Source organism: Canis lupus, chromosome 21, assembly GCF_003254725.2.
Source record: "Canis lupus dingo isolate Sandy chromosome 21, ASM325472v2, whole genome shotgun sequence".
NCBI lineage: Eukaryota > Metazoa > Chordata > Mammalia > Carnivora > Canidae > Canis > Canis lupus.
In genome coordinates this window covers 40,326,240-40,347,764 of record NC_064263.1, presented here as the reverse complement: position 1 = coordinate 40,347,764, position 21,525 = coordinate 40,326,240, and the positions used below count along the sequence as shown (strand labels likewise).

At 41.1% G+C, this 21,525-nt stretch overlaps 1 protein-coding gene and 1 long non-coding RNA gene across 6 annotated transcripts in view; one reads left to right on the top strand and one right to left on the bottom strand.

The window, feature by feature from the left end:
* LOC125753282 (uncharacterized) overlaps positions 1-16,353 on the bottom strand; it is a 29,416-nt gene extending 13,063 nt beyond the window's left edge. The window contains exons 1-3 of one of the 2 annotated variants that reach the window (XR_007404724.1): positions 16,225-16,353; positions 15,862-16,113; positions 11,568-14,872 (exon numbers count right to left, since the gene is read on the bottom strand). This is a non-coding gene — a long non-coding RNA (uncharacterized LOC125753282). Of the gene's footprint in view, positions 1-1,842; positions 14,873-15,861; positions 16,114-16,224 lie in introns of those variants that run through there. The other variant, XR_007404723.1, reaches the window with a different exon arrangement.
* Positions 1-21,525, top strand: part of PIK3C2A (phosphatidylinositol-4-phosphate 3-kinase catalytic subunit type 2 alpha) — a 174,919-nt gene that overhangs the window by 42,707 nt on the left and 110,687 nt on the right. The window contains exons 1-2 of one of the 4 annotated variants that reach the window (XM_049099098.1): positions 16,442-16,577; positions 17,589-17,776. The exons of 2 other annotated variants lie outside the window; for them this stretch is intronic. The gene's annotated coding sequence lies outside the window, so the exon portion shown is untranslated. Of the gene's footprint in view, positions 1-16,441; positions 16,588-17,588; positions 17,777-21,525 lie in introns of those variants that run through there. One more of the 4 variants, XM_025459640.3, reaches the window with a different exon arrangement.

Here is a 21,525-nt window from a genome sequence, read left to right as displayed (position 1 = left end):
GCATGGTTTGGGGGACAAATGTTAGAAACAGTAGAGTTGGGGATCCCTGAGTGGCTCAGTGGTTTAGCGCCTGCCTTTGGCCCAGGGCGCAATACTGGAGTCCCGGGATCGAGTCCTGGAGTCCCGGGATCAAGTCCCGCATCGGGCTCCCGGCGTGGAGCCTGCTTCTCCCTCCGCCTGTGTCTCTGCCTCTCTCTCTCTCTCTATGTCTATCATAAAATAAATAAATAAATAAACAAACAAATAATCTTAAAAAAAAAAAAAGAAAAAAACAGTAGAGTGTTGAGAAAGGAACAAAAATCCTAATCCAAAACTTGTTTTTATGAAAACTATTCGATAATAGTATTTTTTTTTTAATTTTTATTTATTTGTGATAGTCACACACACAGAGAGAGAGAGGGGCAGAGACACAGGCAGAGGGAGAAGCAGGCTCCATGGACCGGGAGCCCGATGTGGGATTCGATCCTGGGTCTCCAGGATTGCGCCCTGGGCCAAAGGCAGGCGCCAAACCGCTGCGCCACCCAGGGATCCCTTGATAATAGTATTTAAGCAAACATTTAGCTCAACATCTTTTGTGTGCTATTCCAAATACTTGAGCATTACTTTATAGACATACACATGTAAATACATTCTCAAATATGTAAATATTTTGTATGTTCCCGAGAGGATTCAAAGCAACTTACAGAAATACAACAGGAAATAAATGAGTTAAATAACTGGAGAGGAGGTGAGGAGTTAAAGGCAAACAGGAGAAGGAAAATATACTGAAGTCAACCTTTACGATTTGATATACAAAAGGTGCAGGTTATACAGTTCTAAACAATAGCTAGATCTGGGCTGAATCTTTGATTCTGAGCTTCCAGGAACAAAGCAATAAGAAAATGTGAACTAGTAAGAAATTCAGTATCCCTATGATAGAAAATGAAGTAGTTCTTTTAGGAAAATATGTAGGTGTAGCTTCCTTGTATTAAGCTCTGAGAAAAATGTTCTTTCATTATGAGTCACTCTATGACATAATGGTCAAAGTCCTCAACAATATACCCACAATAAATACCACAGCAAGAATTCTAGGGTCATCGCTTATAACCAACTTTTGAGTGTGTAAAGCCAAAGTGCAACTCTGTGAAAAGCAATTCTATAAGGGACCAGAGGCAGTTTAGCTATAAACTATTTTGGCAGCTATAAATCAGGGATAACATTTAGAATGTCTGGAGAAATGGATGGATTACTTATCCTTCAATCCTGAATGAGTATTACTTCTTTCACTTGAGTCTTTGATGAATAATGAATAATATACAGTAGAGTTTGAAGTTAGTTCTCTAACTAGAATGGAAATGGTCTTTGCAGCTAATTAATAATTGTTTCAACAATTAATAAAGCTGAAGGCAGGACTGACATTCTTCCAGAGAAATAAGAAGTCTAACAGTATGATAGAGTGAAAGGGAAACTATCCTACTGCCATTTGGAAATAGGTCTAAGACTGTTCTCAAAAGATAGATCTGGACCCACTTAAACACACAAACAGATAATGACTCCGGCCCTAAAGTTCTTTCACATATGTGTGGTCAAGGTCATTCTAGTTTCTATTAGTTAAGAGAATACCTTAGTTAATAAGTTAACTTCCAGATAACTGCATAGTTTATGTATTGTACAATTTTTTTGGCAATAGATCAGTTAAATGTTGGAAGATAGCTACCGAAAACAATATTTGAACGTAAGAGGAGCTGATCTCAAGCCTAATTATACAGAAAGATTCAGAGCCTGCTGAGCGGTAATAACACCATGCCGTCAGTATAGAGGCAGATAATTACCTTTCCCTTAAGAAAAAAACATGCACATATCTCATTTTTAAAAAAGATTTTATTTATTTCCTCATGAGAGACACACACAAAGAGAGAAGCAGAGACATAAGCAGAGGGAGAAGCAGGCTTCCTGCAAGGAGCCCAATGCAGGACTCGATCCCGGATCTCAGGATTAGGACCTGAGCTGAAGGCAGATGCTCAACCACTGGGCCATCCAGGCGTCCCACAAATCTCATTTAAAGTGGTTTTAGTTCATTAATGAGCACATTTTGAAAAATAAAAGGGGAACTTTCTGCTTGAACCAAGAGAGTTATCTGGTTTGTTGGCATGACAGAGACCATATAGCTGGTTACTAAATCGGTTTCCCAATGTATCTCTAGACCCACAGTTCACTACATTTCCTAGCCTCCCTTGCAGTTAAGTGTGGGTAAGTGAATTCTAGCCCATGGGATTGGATATACTTCACTTTAATGTAGTGCAAGAAACCTTGGGTGTGATGTATTGAAGATGGTAGATGTTTCCATCAGTCTAGGTTCCTCAACACCCCACTCAAATTGGACCTATGCAGGGGAAAAATAACTGTCTATTGTGTTAAGCCACCCAGATTTCAAAGTTTATTGTTAGAGCAGCTAGTGTATAGTTAATATGGCATTTAATTAGACTCAAGAATATACTTCTACCTCTCTGTATGTCCATCTCCTCAACTTTAAATGAAGATAATAGCATTTAGCTCATAAGTTTGCTCTAAGAATTTAGCATGTAAGTGTGTATGAAGTGCGTGAAACTGTCCCTGATACATAGTAACCATTGAATTCATTCAGAAATTATTACAAAGCTTCCTAGTAGTGGGAAGTTTCAATATAAGTATAATTTGTATTTCTTCTGACTATTCAAATTATAGTAACAAATGATGTCACATTTATGTTACTGTCCACATTGTGCTGATCATCACTGTAGGTCTTCAGGATACTCCTGGTAACCTTAGGTTGTCCCACACATACTCTGAAATTGTTCTTCTCTGCCCTCCATATTATTGTTTGCTAACCACTTTTGAAGTTCCTGGGGAACTGGGAGAGGCAGAATGAGGAAGGCTTGCTGTCATAGCGCACTGATCAGCCCAAGGCACTCATTTATACCAAAGCTATAGATCCGCAAGATCCCAAAGAAGAGACTCCTATTTGTATCTGATTTTTTTCCCCAAATTTGCTTTAATTTAAAAAATTCAGATAATAATTAACTATATCTCAGGAAATGTTAGAAACGTAATTAAGGAATTATTCTCAGATATCACAGAACAAGTTTTAATTCATTTAATTTTGCATTGTCAATCAACAGGGTTATAGGAAGCGGTGATTAGTCTACATTGCTAAATCCAGAAATTCCTGGTCAGTTGCCCGCCTTCTTCTTTACCCACTTCTTGTCCATACACTGGATTACCACAGCTCCTAATTTTGGCTGACAGTGATTCCTAACCTGAGATCCAGAGACCTCCTCTCCCTTAAGTAACCCCCAAGAAATCCATGGACAGAACTTGGAAAGTCTGTGATCTTGGATGGGGTAAAAATCCAAATCCATCCTGGAGCATCTAGTGAAGACCCTCCTGTGCCTAGCCCATCAGGGTTCACAGACAGCATGGGGTGGTAGCGGCCTGGGTGGTGTCCTTGCACCCACGGAAGCCCAGAGCTCATGGAGGCTACCATTCCGGTCCCCTGCCCCACATCGCACTTGGCAGCAGCGCCCACCCACTCTCCATTGGCCCTCTGACTCCACCTTTGGCTCTGAAGAGCACTGAGTGTTCATACACTGGACCATCCTAGGAAACCTGCCTATGGGCTAGGAAGGGCTGGTTCATGTGCATTTTGTTTAATTACCACACCTCCTGCCTTGTCTTTCTACCACATCTAGTCCCTACCAGCAGCCCCAGTGAGCCCTTAAGAGTCCAAACCTTGGGACCAATCCAAGGGAACCTGCCTGTGGTTTCAGACTTAACAGGAAGAGACTCACCTTGCACATGAATATTATTATTTTACTACCCCAGCAGAAGGAAGAAAACAGCCCAGCAGAACAACCCAGCCAATGAGAGATGGTCACATCCCAGACAATGAAAAGCCACAACACTTAAAACACCCAATTTACACCAGCAGACCTATTGTTTATGACAGCCCTCCCTATTCCTCCCTTTCCTCTATGAAAGAGCAGTCCTCTTTGCCTTTCCAGTCATGCCGATGGTTTTGCTGTAGCTTATCTAGATTTCAAATCTCTATTCCTGAAAAAAAAATTTTACTTATAACACTGTTTTATTTTTAAGCTTGGTATGACGTGGTGATCAAAAGGGATTCAGAGAAGACCCCCAACAACCCTGAAGCTAGTGAGCAAATAGGTGCCAGTACCCACAAAGCAAATTGGGCTCACTGCTCTCTCACCAACCTTGGAGTTTGAGGGTAACTCTTCTCCTGGCTTTCAAGATCCACTCTTTTTGTGCCTTTTTTTTTTTCTTTTTGTATTTGAGCTCTCCAGGTTTTATTTGGGATCTGTTTTAAGGCCTTCCTTTCTTTCTTCTTTCTTTCTTCTTTCTTTCCTCCTTTCTTTCTTTCTTTCTTTCTTTCTTTCTTTCTTTCTTTCTTTCTTTCCTTTCTATCTTCTTTTTCTTTCTTTCTTTCTTCTTTTCTTTCTTTTCTTTCTTCTTTTATTTCTTTCTTTCTTCTTTTTTTCCTGAGAGTACTCATTTGGCATTTATTCTGACTCCTTTACCCAATCTGGCTGTTGCTGTTGGAACTGTGATGGGTTTCTTCACTTCTTATTTGGAGCCAGACCCTTTCTATTTAAACTATGCTACCCTTTGGTCTGATTCTTTCATAGATGGGCTGTTTCTACTGAAACTGTGCTGGCCTTTGGTCTGGTTCCTTCTGGATCCAGACTTTTTGTTGAAACTGTGCTCTTCTGGAATTTTTCTCTTTGCTCTAGAGAAAAACTTCTAGGAATTGGAGTGTTAGCTATCAAAATGCTTTGAGGGTAGCATCTACTTACCAACTGGGACTCTGGCCACTTTTATCTTTAAAAACTATGATCCCTGGGGCATCTGGGTGGCTCAGTTGGCTGAGTGTCCAACTCTTGTTTTCAGCTCAGGTCATGATCTCAGGGTCCTAGGATTGAGTCCCTCATTGGGCTCTTAGCTTGGTGTCTGCTGGAGATTCTCCCTCTCTCTCCCTACTCATGCACTCTCTCTCTAAAATAAATAAGGGATGCCTGGGTGGCTCAGCGGTTGAGCGTCTGCCTTGGGCTCAGGGTGTGATTCTGGGGTCCTGGGATCAAGTCCCACATTGGGCTCCCTGCAGAGAGCCTGCCTCTCTCTCTGTGTCTCTCATGAGTAAATAAATGAAATCTTTAAAAATAAATAAAATAAGTAGATCTTAAAAAAAAAAAAAAAACGATCCCTTAGCATAATACTGGCTAGATTCATCCATGTCATTACAAATGGCAAGATTCCATTCCTTTTTTGGCTGAGTAATATTCCTATATATATATATATATATATATATATATATATATATATGTATTTGGACTAATGTTTTTTACATGCAAAGCTAAAGTACTTGGGAACCAAGTACTGGGAGAGGCAGGTTTTATATATATATATAGGCATATATATATGGCATATATATATGCCACATCTTTATCTGTCAGTTGATGGACATTTGGGCTGTTTCCATAGTTTTACTATTGTAGATAATGCTAGTATAAACATTGGAGCTAGAGAGTATTATGCTAAGCAAAATAAGTTAGAGAAAGACATACACCATATAATTTCACTAATATGTGAACTTTAAGAAACAAAACAAATGAGCAAACGGAAAAACAAGAGGGAGATAAACCAAGAAACAGACTCTTAAATATAGAGAACAAACTGATGGTTCCAGGGGTGGGGGTATGCAGGAGGAGGTAGGGAGGATGGGTTAAATAGGTGACTGAGATTAAGGAGTGTGCTTGTTGTGATGAGCCCCCCCCGGGTTGTATGAAAACATGGAATGGAATCACTATATTACACACCTGAAACTAATGTTATACTGTATGTTAACTAACTAGAATTTAAATGAAAACTTAAGAAAAAAATAACATCTTTATTTTTATAAATCTCTAACAGAAATTTATCAATTCCTTCCATCACTAATGTAGGCAACAAGTCACAGTAGTTAATAGTATCTGTGACTTTGTCACCAATAGATATCCCAAGAAATATTTCTATGTCACACTATAGCAGTTAAAAGTATCTTGAAATATCATTTATTCTCATACTACTATGAAATTATGGTAGTCACTAGACCTGGTATTAGATCTTACTTAGTACCTTAATAAGGAAGCATGTATATTATTATAGCTGACTATATATGCTGACTTAATATTTTGAGAACTATATTTCAAAGTACTTGGTTCCCAATTGTACTTTAGCTTTGCAAGTAAAAACATTAGTCCAAAAAAGAGTCTATAGACTTCATCTGACTGCCAAAGGATCCATGGTTCAAAAAAGAAAAGCCTATGGATTATTTGGTTTGACACTTCCCTCCATACTCTCATGTATTTTTCCTTGCCATCCTCCATAATCTTTTTTTTTTTCATCCTCCATAATCTTAAAGAGGATGACAGTGGTGACAGACATTCATGTACATTGAAATGCCATCCCTTAGAAGAGCATGGTAGATGATTAAGAGCTTGGGCACTGGGGTCAGCTTGCCCTGCTCTACCACTTACAGTATGACCCAGGCAAGTTACTTTACTTCTCTGTGCCTCAAATCTGTAAAATGGAATTTTTCCCTCCTCATAGGGTTGTTGTGAAGAATAAATGAGTTAATCCACTAATCCATTAGACTTTGAGAGTCTACCACCCAGTGAGCTCTCAGAAAATGTTAGCTGCTCTCTCAAGTGCCTGTCATAGCTGTTTCTTTATGATATTTATAGGGAGAAGAGAGGAGGAGAGAAAAGAGTAGGTTGTCTATTCCTCTTGTGAGTCATTGCCTACACATATAACTTTTATGATGCACAAAATTGATATTCTTTTTGAAGCACATGAAGGAAACAGTTGATAGTTCTTCCTTGAAAAGTTTCCAACTTAATTTTATGTTTTATATAGTAACTCTCAACTGAATCTTTTTTAAAGCTTCAGTGGCAGTATAAATGTTCTCCTCCCTTGGTTTATAAAGTAAGACTTTCATTTAAATGATATTTTCTTTCATAATTCACATTCACTTCTAGGTCCTTTAAGACATTGGTCTTTTTTTTTTTTTTTTTTTTAAGACATTGGTCTTAACTGTCATTTTAACTGGGAGGGGGGAGATATTAAACATAAATAGAAGTAGATTCATTCATCCATTCAATAATTATTAAATTCCTACTCTGTGCCAGGCACTACTCTAAATGTATAGGAATTTGTGGTGAACAAATCAGTCTCCACTGCCACGGAGCTTACCTTCTAGTGTAGAAGACAAACAGTGAACTAAAATAAAAATTTTAAAGTATCAGGAAGTGGGCAGCCCCGGGGCTCTCTGCATGGAGCCTGCTCCTCCCTCAGCCTGTGTCTCTGCCTCTCTCTCTCTCTCTCTCTCTCTCTCTGTATCTCTCATGAATAAATAAAATCTTTTAAAAAACTGAATTTCTAAAAAAAAAAAAAAAGTATCAGGAAGTGATTGATGCTTCACAGAGCATTAAAGTAAAGGGATGTTATGTACCTGAGGACCAGGTGACTATTTTAGATTGGACAGTCAGGTTAGTTATCTCTAAGCAGGTGACTTTTTAAAAAAAAGATTTTTAAGAATTTATTTATAAGAGACATACAGAGAGAGACAGAGACATAGGCAGAGGCAGAAGCACACTCCCTGTGGGGAAGGGGATGCAGGACTTGGTCCCAGGACCCTGGGATCACGACCTGATCCAAAGGCAGACACTAAACCACTGAGCCCCTATTTAAAATATATTTACTTATCTTAGAGGGAGAGTGTGTGCAGAAGAAGGGGGAGCGGCTGAGGGAGAGAGAGAGAATCTCAAGCGGATTCCACCCTGGGCATAGGGCCCTATGCAGGGCTGACCCTGAGATCGTGACCTGTGCTGAATGCTTGCTTAACCAATTGAACCATCATGCTGCCCTTAAGCAGGTAACATTTAAGCAGAGATCTGAAAGCAGGTAACATTTAAGCAGAGATCTGAATGACACAAAGGAGCCAGCCAAACCCAAAGGACAGCATTCCAGGCAAAGGGAATAGCTAGTGTAAAGTCATTAGAGCAGGACTGAACTTACCTGTGCTTATCTATGTAGGAATAGAAAGGCCAGTATTGCTGAAACATAGTGAGCAAGGTGCAGAGCCACTCAGGAGAGGTAAACAGGGATCAGATAGTGCAAGGCTTTGTAAGTCAAGGCAAGGTTCATTCTCAGTAAGCTTCTCAATCAGAAGCTACTACAGCTTTAGTCAGGAGTAAGGTGATCTGATTTACCTTTTTTTTTTTTTTTAAATAAATACATCTTTTTGTTTGTTTTTAAAGAATGAGAGACACACACAGAGAGAGGCAGAAACACAGGCGGAGGGAGAAGCAGGCTCCATGCAGGGAGTCTGACGTGGGACTCCATCCTGGGATTCCAGAATCACACTCTGGGCCGAACGCAGGCGCCAAACCACTGAGCCACCCGGGCTGCCCTGATTTACCATTTAAAATCACTCCAATTACTGCTTGGAGAACAAACTTAACAGAGCAAGACTGGATAAGAGAAGGCCCATTAAGACTGGTAGCTTGCAACAAATTGCAGCAGTGAGACAGCAAGGAGGGTCAGTTTAGGCAGTAGGGTATATTTTGGAGGTAGAGCAAGTAGAACTCATTGACTGAAATGTGAGGAAATGAGAGGCATCAAGGATAACTCTTAACTTTTTGGCCTACGTTCCTGGGCTGATGGTGCCAATTATGGAGATGGATGTGGGGGATGAGAGGATGGGGAAGTGGGGAACAGATGTGGAGTAATAATTGAGAGTTCTTAATCTGTGCTTATCTTAATTTTGAATTGTCCATCCAACATCCAAATGGAGATATCGAGTAGATGGCTACACAAATCTACTTCAGGGGAGAAGTCAGGGACTGGATATATTAAGAATCATTGGCCTAAAAAAAAAAAAAGAATCATTGGCCTAGGGATGCTGGGGTGGCTCAGCGGTTTAGCATCTGCCCTCAGCCCAGGACCGTGATCCTGAGGTCCCGGGATCGAGTCCTGCATTGGGCTCCTTGAGATCACCTCGTTAGTATAAGTGAAGAAAAAAAAAAAGACTTGTAGACTAAGTCTTGGTGCACTGCTACCTTTGGAAATCTGATGAAAAGGAAGGAGCTGATAAGAGACTGAGAAGCAGGCAGGAAGTTTGAAGGAAAACAAAGAGGACCTGGCATCATGAAAGTCTAAAGTGCAAAGTGCTTCTAGGAAGTAGTGATCACTAGGATCAAAAACTTTTGCTGAGTGGTCCAGAAGGATGAGAGTTGACCTGAATTTGGCAAGGTGCAGGAAAACAGTGATTTGATCAGAGACATTTCAGTATATGGAGGGGATTAAAGCCCCGTGGGGTGAGAAAGCCAGCAAGTATAGACAGTTCTGAGTTTTGTTATAGTGGGAAGCAAAGAAATTAGGCAGAAGCTGGAGGGGGTGTAAAGGAAGTTATACATGCAGGGAGTTAAGTGGGAGAGAGGCTGAGTAGGGAAACTATGAGAAGGGAAAACTTTGCTTTCTGCACTCAGGGAGTTTATGATCTTGTCTGGGAGACACTGAGGATGGTAGTGGTAAAAAGTTTAAGCTTTGGACTAAATACAACAGTTTTGGTAATACTGAACACAATGCCTAACAGTAAGAACTCAATAGGTAGAAGGAAGCCATAATTATAAAACAATTTGAAAATACTCTAATACAGGAGATAATTGAGGACTAAACTGAGTAAGTAGTTAGATGTTAGGATTTCAGAAGACAAGGAGATTACTGTCAGCTCAGTGACCATAATTAAAAATCAGGACCCATCATATGGGACAATGGGTTAAAAAAATCTGTTAATATATCCATGTGAAAAATTTATAAAGCTCTACAGATTTAAAAAAATCTTTCAAAAAAAATAAATAAAAAATAAAAATAAAAATCTTTCAGCCACTGACTTGAACAGTTGCCTTTATTGGAAATATTTAAATTCCATGTAATCCCAAATACCCTGAGCCATTTTGAGGTCTCTGTACCAGTGCTCATGCTTCTCCCTCAGCCTCAAGAATCATTTCATACCCTTACCTAATGATGCCTACTCATTCTTGGGAGCACTTCCTCTTCTCTGGTGGGGCTGGGTGCTCCGCCTTTGTCACCAGTGTGCAATTTTACCATAACTTTTACCACAGTGTATTGACAGTTTCTATTTGTGTACCTTTTGTGTGTTTTTTCTTTTCTGCTTTTGGGCCTACTAGACCGTAGGCTTTACAAGGGCAGGGTCATATTGTATTCATCATTGTTTCCCTTGTACACTGCTTGGCTTCCGACTGATCTCAGTTAACATTTATTGAACCCAACTGAGCCAATATTAGGAGTATGCTAGAAAATCCTGGACTAGAAAAATCTTTTTAAGACTGATAACTTAAAAAAAAAAAACCCACAACCTTAAAACAGGTTTATAACATAAGAACTTAAACCGCTGAGACACCCAGGCATCCCTAGTCCATCTTTTTAATGGCTACATAGTATTCCACTTTCCATTTTATGACATACCATAGCCTATTTAACCCATTCCCTATTGTTGGAAATTTAGGTTGCTTTTACTCTTTTCCTGCTATGTAATTATCATGGGTTGAATTGTGTTATCTTCTCCAAAATTCGTATGTTGATATCCGAACCCTTAATATCTCCTAATACAACCTTATTTAGAGATTGGTTCCTTATGATCAAGTTCAAATGAAGTCCTTTAGGTTGGGACTTTTTTTTTTTTTTTAAGATTTTATTTATTCAAGAGAGACACACAGAGAGATTGGGCAGAGACACAGGCAGAGGGAGAAGTACGCTTCATGCAGGGAGCCTGATGTGGGACTCGATCCCGGGACTCCAGGATCACGCCCTGGGCTGAAGGCAGGCACTAAACCGCTGAGACACCTAGGGATCCCATAGGGTGGGACTTAATACAATCTGACTGGCATCCTTGTGAGAAGAGTAAAATTGGACAGGGATATTTTTAAGAGGAAAGACAAGAAGACACAGGGAGAAAACAGCCACCTATAAGCTGAGGAGAGGGCCTAGAACAGATACTTCCCTTATGCCAACATGTTGATCTCAGACTTCTAGCCTCCAGTACTGTGAGACAATAAATTTATTGTTTAAGCTGCTCAGTTTGTGGTACTTTGTTACGGCAGCCCTAGCAAACTAATATGATAACACTTCAATGAATATCCCTGTATATCTTTTTTTCCACAAAGATGCAAGCATATTGGTAGCAATCATCGAAGTAAATTTATAGAAAGATACCACTGTATATTTCACATACCCTTTTCTTAATGTCCTTTCTCCTGAGATGCCCCTGGGAAACTCCAATATAACCACTTCAAGTGTTACCTCTTCTGGGAAACCTGCTGTAGTAGTCAGCTCCTAGGATGGCTCCCAGTAACCCCCGACCTCCTAGTATTCAAGTCTTTGTATATGCCTCACTTTTGCATATTCCCCGCTTCATGAAGACTGATTGACTCTTTTCTAATGAATAGAGAATGGCAGAAGTGATGGGACCTCACTTTGAAGATTAGGTTAGAGACCATAGCTTCTGTTCAGGGATGTTTTCTCTCACACAATCTTGTACTCTCTTGCTCTTTCTTGGTTATTCATGTTGGAGAAGCCAGCTGCCATGTTGTGAGGTAGCCCTGTGAAGAGACCTATGTTTCAAGAGATTAAGACCTTCTAATAACTACGTAAGTAAAAATGGAAGTGGATCTCTCTTCATTCAAGCCTTTAAATGAGACTGGCAGCTAATAGCTTGACTGTAACTTGATCAGAAACTTTGAGGAAGAATCACTCACCTAAGCCATACCTGGATTCCTGACCAAAGAAACTGTGAGTTAATTTTTGTTGCTTTAAGCTACTGAGTTTTGGGGTAACTTGATATGCAGCAATAGATAACTAATTACTTTCCATCCTCCCCTCTTCTTTCCCGAGCTTTCAAACTTCCAAAATTACTTACATATATCTCTAATAATGCTCACTACATCATACTTGCTTCTAAATCTCTCTCCTCTACTTGACTGTCTCCAAGGACAAAAGCCCTGGCTCAGCTTTATATTTACTGTCTTACGCAAAGTTCAAGCCACCATCATCACTTCCCTAGATTGTTGCAATAACCTCCAAACTGGGCTGTCTAAATCCTCTGTAGCCTCACTCAGATATATGCTCTATCCAACCTTAAGAAATCTTTTTAAGATGCAACTTGGATCATTTGAGAACTGAAACCCCTTCTCCTCATTTTTAAGATAAAGATGTAAATTTTAATATAGTCTCCCAGACATGGCATGATCTGCTTGCCACACTACCAAATCTAAAGCCACTTCCCTCTTATTCCCAGTATAACAGCAACACTGGCCTCTCAGTTCCTTAGCTGAACTATGCTCCTTCCTCCTTCAGTGTCTCTGCACACACTGTCCCTCTGCCTTGGATGCTTTTTACTGCATCCTCACTCATTTCTACTGCATCGTCACTCATTTCTATTCATCCTTTAGGTCTCAGCTCAATGCCACTTCCCAGGGAAGGTCTTTCTGCCTTCCATTATAAAGCAAAGAAGCCTGTGATTTTCCTTCACACTTACCACAATTTAGATAAATAATTAATTAGGGGTTTAATGTTTGTGTCCCCTGTTGGATTTGGACTCTAAGCTCTGTGAGGGCAGGGACACCTCATCTTGTTCTCTACTATATCCCTAGCACAGAGAATAGTGCCTGATATATTGAAAACAAGGACTCAGTACTTTTTTTTTTGGCTGAATCACAAGGCAAACATTTCCTATTCCTTCTACAAACTTCACATCCTTTCATTATCTACACATTTAATGTTTCTTTTTTTAAAAAATTTAAATTCTAGTTAAACAACACAGTTCTATATTGGTTTCAGATGAAGGGTTCAGTGGTTCCTCATTTACATGTAACACCCAGTGCTCATCATCGCAAGTGCCCTTCTTAATACCCATCCCCCATCTCGCCCATCCCCCACCTACCTCCTTCCATCAACCCTCAGTTTGTTCTGTTAGGCCTCATGATTTGTTTTCCTCTCTCTTTTCCCCACCCCCCAATCCTGTATATTCATCTTTTTTTTTTTAATTTAAATTCAATTTGCCAACATATATTGTTTTTTAAATTCCACACATGAGTAAAGTCATATGGTATTTGTCTTTTTCTCTGACTTATTTCACTTAGCATTATACACTCTAGCTCTATCCATGTCCTTGCAAATGGCAAGATTTCAGTTGTTTTGTTGGCTGAGTAGTATTCCATTATCTATCTATCAACCACATCTTTGTCCATTCATCAATTGATGGACATTTAGACTCTTTATACAGTTTGGCTATTAAACATTTAATGTTCTTAATGTCATTTATGACAGTGTTATCTGCCTTAGATAGTCATCTCTAAGAAGTAGAAACTATAGGTTTTACGTTGTGTGGTATAGGACCCAGCAGAGTTGGGGATTCAGCACTGGAAAAGGAAAGTGAAGACTAGGTTTACTGATAAATGGCCTTTAGTTGCTATTTTTTTGCTGTTAAACTCTGCATGGGCTTTTGGGGAGCAGTGTGAAGGTAAAAAAGTATGGGCCTTATAGTTAGACCTGAGTTTGAATCCCAGTTATACCATTTAGTATCTGTGCGACTATGGGCAAATTTGTTATTCTCTCTGTTCTTCAATTTCTTAGCTACAAAATGAGGATAGAATAATGGCACTTGTTTGAGGTTGTTAGAGGAACTCAATGACTTGTAAAGCACTAAGAGGGCCTGACCTTAGCAAATGCTCTAAATATCACTCTTTTTTTAACCTGTGGTAAAACAAGGTTGCCCAATTCTCATTTGGTACTAGAAGTTTGGGAATATTTGTGGTGCTGTTCTCTGTGGGAGCTTAGGATTGGAACACTTAAAAATATAATGCCTCCTCCTCAATTCTTTTCTCTACCTTCAAATCTTAATATTGAAGCTAGTAGGAGAGTGAGAAATGGCTGCCAGCTATGTTCTCTTTTGGTTCCAAATGAGAGCAGCACCAGTTTGTCCTGGAAATTTGTGTTTCTATTGCTGACACATCCATCTTCATACACCCGTTGCCAGAGAGATGAGCTGCTAAGGGAGGGCTACTCTGATTCTTGACACCTGGCAATTTGTGAATGCTGGTTTTTTAGTATCTGGAAAACTATCAAACTCCCTTTCTTTCTCTTCTTATTGGAACCCTTCTGGTCAATCAGAGCCTACTAAATATAGGCCATTTAGAGGCATAATAAAATAATGAAGTTAGAATTACAACAAGAAATTTACCCAAGCAAGGGCTCTCTGCTGCTGGGACCGAGAAAGAATATTTCTCATAAGAAAAAATACAAAAAAGATTGAAAAAAAGTCAAATAGTTAATCTTCCCTCAAGACACAGTGTTCTCTCAAGGCCTCTTCCTTCTTTCTGAAGGCACACTCAGTTCTGGAGCAGAAGCAAGGAAACCAGCTGAGATAAAATGTTTTCCCCTCCCCCTTTAATCTTGGGTAAGAGCTGCCAATTCTACAAATTCCTCCTTTGATGAGAAGATAAAGCAGAACAATGCTGTGGAACTAAACAGATTCCTAAGGGACATTCTTCTAGGGTGTGTAAAGTCTGCCTGGAAGTGGGGGTGGGGAGGGGAGGAAGGGATGGAAAGCTTGGAGTAGGAAAGGTGGGTGGACAAGAGTCAGTAGCCACCTCAAGGAGTGCAGTTGCTTCCTTGAGCAGTTCCTTCCATAGACTCAGAACTCCATCCAGTCTCATCTCCCGGGAGTTGCAGGCATGTTTATTAGAGTAATTAGAGGGGCTTCATCCACTTCACATCCACTCTACCAAAAAAAAAAAAAAAAAAAGGGGGGGGTGGGGGAGAGAGAAGAGAGAAAAAAGATTTCTTTCCCATTATTTGTTGAAAGGAAGTTTCTACTTAGTCTTCTCACAACTTAAAAAAAAAGGTGTTGTTGTTGTTGTGGTTGTTGTTTTACTGAGAATTGCGGCCCAAGTCAGTCTACCACATTAGATTGTAAGCCTTTGGAAGGAGCGTGTCCCCTTCTCTCACTGTTTAAGGGACATATTAACGTGATTTTTTCCTTGTTTGCTTTGGTCTGCGTCCAACATGGAAAGCTTCCAAGAGTTCCCTAACTCCTAAATATGTAAATCGTCATTGTTTGGGGGGAAGAAACCTGTTTTTGTTAGCTTACAATATTATGAAATGTCACTCCAGAAAAATCTGTTGGGCTTCTGTTGCTTTGTTTTCCTCTTTTTTCCTTGTGTTAAGTTGATTTTTTCTTCTTTTACTTGAAAAATAAAAAAAGTGTTTTACTTGAAAAAAAAAGTTTTATTTTGAATCTGGTCCATATTTACAATCGAGTTCAGAGCCAAGCCTTAAATTGTACAGAATTTCCACTGTAATTAAACTATTTAGTGTTCAGCCTTCAAAAAGATATATTCTCCATTACACTGTCAACTGCATCACACAGAGCAGGGTAAATGTATGTTTCTGCATAGCGAAATAAAAATGGTAAATGCAAAAAAATAAAGATTTAAAAAGCTGGAAAATGCTACAGATTGTGGAGTCAGAATTGGAGTTTGAATCCTGCTCCCGGCGTCACCATCTGTGAAATGGGGAGAATTTTCCTATCTGCTCGACATGGTTATGTAATTCTTAAATCGGATACTTAAGGGCTAACCTCTACAAGCATAATCTCAGTCACTGGTCGGGAGGCAGGTATTTTGGAGATTGCCTTGTGAAGACCCTCTGAGGTGCAGACAAGAGCCGTCTCCGCCTAGCCGGGGGCTGTCACCGGGCTATCTTCCTTACCTGACCGCTGAGGACTACGTGAGACACCCGAGTGAAGGAGCTTCACGCAGTCCACGTGACGGGCTGCTAATTAGACTCTCCGCAGCACCTGATCCACCGTGAGCCGCCGCTAAATGCAGCTTGGCCTGCAGGACTCCGTATCTTGCCTGTGCCTTTCAAGTTTTCCAGCCGCAAACTAACCTCACCGCGGCCTGGGGCCCAAACCAGCAATCTGGGAACCACGGCCAGGCTGGAGCAGACTTGCTGAGGTCCCTGGAGAGGGCACGGGAACAAGAGCACTTCGCTGGTTGGCGGACGCCCGGCCGCACAGTGGCCGGCTGGGGTCCCAGGAGGTACATCCCCCGCCCCCCGTCCCTTCCTCACCATCCCCCATCCCCGCCGCGGGCTGGTGCTGCCGGGAGCGACGTCCCGAGCCGACTCGGCATTTCCCAGGGGAAGCCGCAGCCCGGCCCCCACCGCCCGAGCTCCAGCCTCGCGGGACGCGCCCAGGCCCCGCCCACCACCTCAGGTAGGCCGTCGGCGCCAGCCAATCCCGCCGAAGCCTGGGCGCGGAAGGCGGGGCTTCCCTGGCCGGAAGTGACGTGCTGTGCTTGGCTGGCCGCGGAGTCCGCCGAGGCTCTTGGCGGCGGCTGAGGCGGCCGGGAGGGAAATGGCTCGCACCGCGGCTGCTGCGGCGGCTCGGGTTGTGGTGGAGGCAGAGGCTCGGGCGCCGTGAGGTGAGGAGCGGTAGGTGCGGCGGGGGCCGGTGCCGGGGGCCCCGCTGTGCAGGGGCCGCGAGGGGCCCGGGGGCGCCCAGGATGGGAGGGTCCCCTGCCGCGGCCCCCGGTCCCGGGCGCCCGCCTTGACCCTCTCTCTGGTACTCTTGGCGTCGCCTCAGCCCGACTCACCTCCCCCGGGCCCTGCTTCCACCCAGGCCGTGTCCGGCCGCCCCGCCTGAGGGGCGAGGGGCCCGCGCCCCCCGTAGGCCCCTCTTGGCGGGGCGCCTGGGAGTTAGTTTCGCCCGCGGGCGGAGGGCAGAGCCCCCCCTTGTCCTTCGGTACCGGGTCGGAGTCCCTGAGGCCGGTCCTGCCCTCTTGTTGAATCGTTCGCCTCTGGCGAAGTGTGTGGCACGTCTGGGTCGTCTCCCCGCACCCCCTCCGCCTCCTTGTCCCATCTCCAGCTTTGGGGATAATGTCTTTTTGTTTTTGTTTGTTTGTTTTTGTTTTTCTTCTTCACACTTTTTCCCATTTGCTGCCTTTTTTTTTTTTTTTTTTTTTTTTTTTGCCGCGAATCCACTTGCTTCGGGAGAACAGTATTATTTAAGTGTGTGTTTAGTGCATCATCTTTCCGGGAGTGCGGTCAGATGAAAAATATTTGCTTCACTCTTCCTGAGTGACGGAGGAACAATACAGAATCGAAGAAGGGGAGGAAAAAAAAAAAACGCATACTTCTTTTTCCTCACTAAATGGTTTGGCTTTAAAAAGGAGATTGCTCTAGTTGTGGAAATTTCTTCGGGGGGGTGGGGCGGGAGCAGGGCTTCACGAGGGAAATGAGGAAGAAAACTGAGGGAGGAAGAAAGTGTGGGGATAAAGCATGTGGAAGAGAGCGCCTGTGGTAGTTCCTTCCCTTCTGTTAATTAGCCGGATAGAAGTTGAGGTTGTGGTTTTATTTTTAATCTGGACAGTGGGTGCTGTAGGGAAGGAGATCTTCATCTTTGAACAACATTACTTATTATTATTTTTTTGAAGATTTTGTTTATTTATTCATGAGAGACGCACAGAGAGGGAGAGGCAGGCTCCATGCAGGGAGCCCGACGTGGGACTACATCCCGGGTCTCCAGGGTCAGGCCCTGGGCTGAAGGCGGCGCTAAACCGCTGAGCCACCCTGGCTGCCCAACAACATTACCTATTAAAGAGGTACCCTGAAATTGTTCCAGGTGGGTGTCGGACCACCCAAAAGCTCTGCTGGGAAAATTGTTTAATATGTTGTGTCAAAGCCACAGATTATAAGAGAGGCAGAAAAAAGAAAGGTATCAGAAGAGCCGCAGACATTAGTATAGAGGGGGGAAGCCTGTTTGGAGGTCCAGAACACTGATTCCAGAAGAGACTTTGTACCTTTGCCTCCTTGGCTTGTGATTAAGTCTCCACAGGAGACTCCTTTGAGCGTTGTGCCACACTCGGTGTTAGTACCTACTCTTACTCACCATGGCAAATTAGACTGAAGTGCTCTAACTGAGGTCTATGCAGTTGAAGATAGTTGCTTGTTTCATATTAAGACCATTTTTTGAATACCGAAAAGCATTATGACTGAGAATAGAGAGATTTTGTTATTTAGCTCAAATTAATTCAAAAGTAGATATGTAGATATCAAGCATATATATATATATAACTACTACAAGTAATTTTGCCTGAATTTATTTTTTTTATTTATTTTTTTATTGGTGTTCAATTTGCCAACATACAGAATAACACCCAGTGCTCATCCCATCAAGTGCCCCCCTCAGTGCCCGTCACCCAGTCACTCCCACCCCACCCCCACCCAATATTGCCTGAATTTAAAGATTCTGAAGCATTTTTTTTTCTTACAAAAATCTGTTTTGTATGCATGTTGCTTGCATCGTTCGTTTCTTGGCAAGCAATGTATTTTAATGTTTTCATCCATAGGTTTCACAACCTTTCCTGTTTCATGGAACATAAAAGTTTTCGCGACTGCACTTACAGGAGTTAGTAACTAGAAGTTTAGATAATTAGCTGTGTATTAACCATTTGATTCTGTTTCTCCCTTCTGCCATGAACGGTTCTAAAATTTTCAGTTGAAGATTGTTGCATCAGTTCCATGTCCAGGAATCTTTCTTTAATCTAGCACAATGTTTTTGCACTTGTAAGCACATTGAATAAGTGAACTTACACCTAACGAGGGTGTTGAATTTCTCAAGAGTTCAGAGTTCTTATCAGAGCATCAGACCAAACTATTCAGAGCAGCAGTGCAAAGGACTTTTTTTCTTTTTTTTTTTCAATGCTTTGTAACTTGTTACTTACTTTGAAAATGTAAATTATCCATTTTATTATATTTGCCATGTTAATGCAGGTAAATGATAAAGGTGAATGTTTCAGTACATTTGATTTGTTGTAGGAGGGCTAAGCATTAACCTTCTGAAAGATTTTGTTTTCAGAGGGCCTGCAAGGATGCCTGGCACTGCAGTGGTTTGAGGGATAGAAAAAAATGAGACACACAGATTATGACAGTATGTTTATAAGGGCAGCAGTAGGTCCAAAGTACTGAAAAGAATGTGATCACATGGGCTGGAGAAGGGGAATGAGTGGATCTGAGGAAGGGTGATGCTCAAGTTGAGTCTTAACGGATTAATTTCTTCCTTAATGAGAGTGGAATAAAGGTGATCAGGTTCTGGGGCACCTGGGTGGCTCAGTCAGTTCTGCATCTGCCTTTGGCTTAAGGCAGGATCCTGGGGTAGAACCCTGTGTCAGGCTCCCCACGCAGGGGGGAGTCTGTTTCCCCGTCTACCCCTCCCCTTCACTGGTACTCCCTCTCACTTTCTCTCAAATGAATAAATAGAATCTTAAAAAAAAAAAAAAAAAAAAGATGACAGAAGTTCCAGACCTTGCTGTGATACTACCAAGCAGTGAGACGCTAACTAAGAGGCTTACTCTGGTATCCATTTTTTTTATTTGAGAGTTTATATCTAAATGCTGTCCAGTAGAAATACTAAATGAGAACCACATATGTTAAGATATTTTACTTTTTTTTTTTTTGATAAGTCTTTGAAATCTGATGTCCATCTTACACTTAAAACATCACACTTTGGACTAGCCACATTTCAAGCACTCAGTAGCTGCTTGTGGTTAGTAGCTAACATATGGAATAATGCAGATAGGCAGTATAAAAGCTCTGCTTTCCTATGGTGGATTCCTGCTTAAAAAGGAAAAGCAACTCCTGTAAGAAATATATTACCAGTAATTTGTAATTTCTCATCATTTTGATAATATTCATACTGAATCTTTTATTGGAATTATTGTCATACTTGGGAATGATATTGTTATGGGATATCTTTCAGGTTGTTCACAGGGTTAAGTTTGAGACTAGAAGAAAATTTGTTTTTCCTGTTCTGCTGGAGTCACAGTTTTGGTAACTCGGTGCATTTATATATGTGTTGTATCCTTTTGTCTACAATCTGTTATTTATAACTGATGGAGCGTGCACATTGATAATTTAGGCAGTTAACAAGGAGGTTTATACAATTTTAAACTACATTTTGGGTTTCTTAAAATTTTTAATTTAGCTATTTGGGTACAAAAGCGAGTGGGATTTTTTTTTTTTCCTTCGTCTTTTAAATAAGTTTATGGTCCTCACTTTCCAGATGAAGAATTCTAGTCTCAGGAAGAATAAGTAGCTGGATCATGACTACAGTTAGTGAATGGCAGAACCAGGTTTTGAGCCCTGATATGGTGGGGTTCAAGCCCCTTGTTTTGCTTCCCTGTTCCATCCACACTGGCTGACTGCAAATGGGATTTTTAAACACTCTTGATTTTAATAGATTCAAAAGCAATTATTATTGGCTTAACAATATTTATCTTTTTTTTTTTTTTTCTTCAATTCTTTACACCCAATGTAAGATAATCAAGAGTTGCATGCTTTTCCCCACTGTGCCAACCGGGTGCCCCTTCAGTAAAGAGTTTAGATCTTAAGCTGTTAGTGTAGGAAGAAGGGGATGAGGTTTCAGGGACAGTTATTTCAATGCATAGGGAACAACTTGGGGGAAAAACTTAGAGAAAATAAGATAGAGGTTTATGGAAGGATTTGCAGGTTTGTTTGAAAAGATAAGGACAGACAGGTGAAGTAAGAGATGAGAATAAGTTGACCTCTGCAATAAAGAACTTACAGGCCAGTGGACAGAACTTTTATATTATTTGAGTAATTTAGGAAATCTTAGCACAGACTGTGAACTTGTTGCTTACGTAGTGTGATTAAATTGGCTAATTTGAATTTCTCTACATCCTTATCAACACTTATTTTCCATTTTAAAAATTTTAGCCATTCTAGTAGATATGAAGCGGTATCTCATTGTGGTTTTGGTTTGCATTTCCTTAATGCGTAATGGTATTGAACATCTTTTCATGTGATTATTGGTGATAAGCTGCCTTTTTAAAAAAAAGATTTATTTAGAGAGTAAGTGAGCGTAAGTGGGAGAGTAAAGAGGACTGAAGGAGAAGTTCGTGACTGTAAACGAGCAGCAGAGTAATGCTAGTGAAATGAGTATAGATTTGATAAGGAGTTTGAGTATGAGAAAGGAATAGACAATGATAAGAAAATTGGTTAAAAAATTTGCAGTATGGGAAACTTAGTTGAAACAGGCTATTTAAAAACAGGCTATTTAAAAAAAATTTTTCCTATAAAAACTTTTGAAAATATATCAGTGGAGCCAGGAAGGCATTAAGTATTAAGGTTCTGTTATGGGGGCATAAGACGACAGAGTGTATGACTCTTGATTTTGGGGTTGTGAGTTGCATCCCCATGTTGGATGTGGAACCTACTTTAAAAAAAAAACACTAATAAAGTTCTGTGGCTGTGGAGAGAGAGGGGAAAAGCAAAGACAATAGCCTCTTTCAAGATAAAAGGGTAGGGACAATGAGAGAAGACAATGGAGGGAAATGAGTGCAGATACTTTGC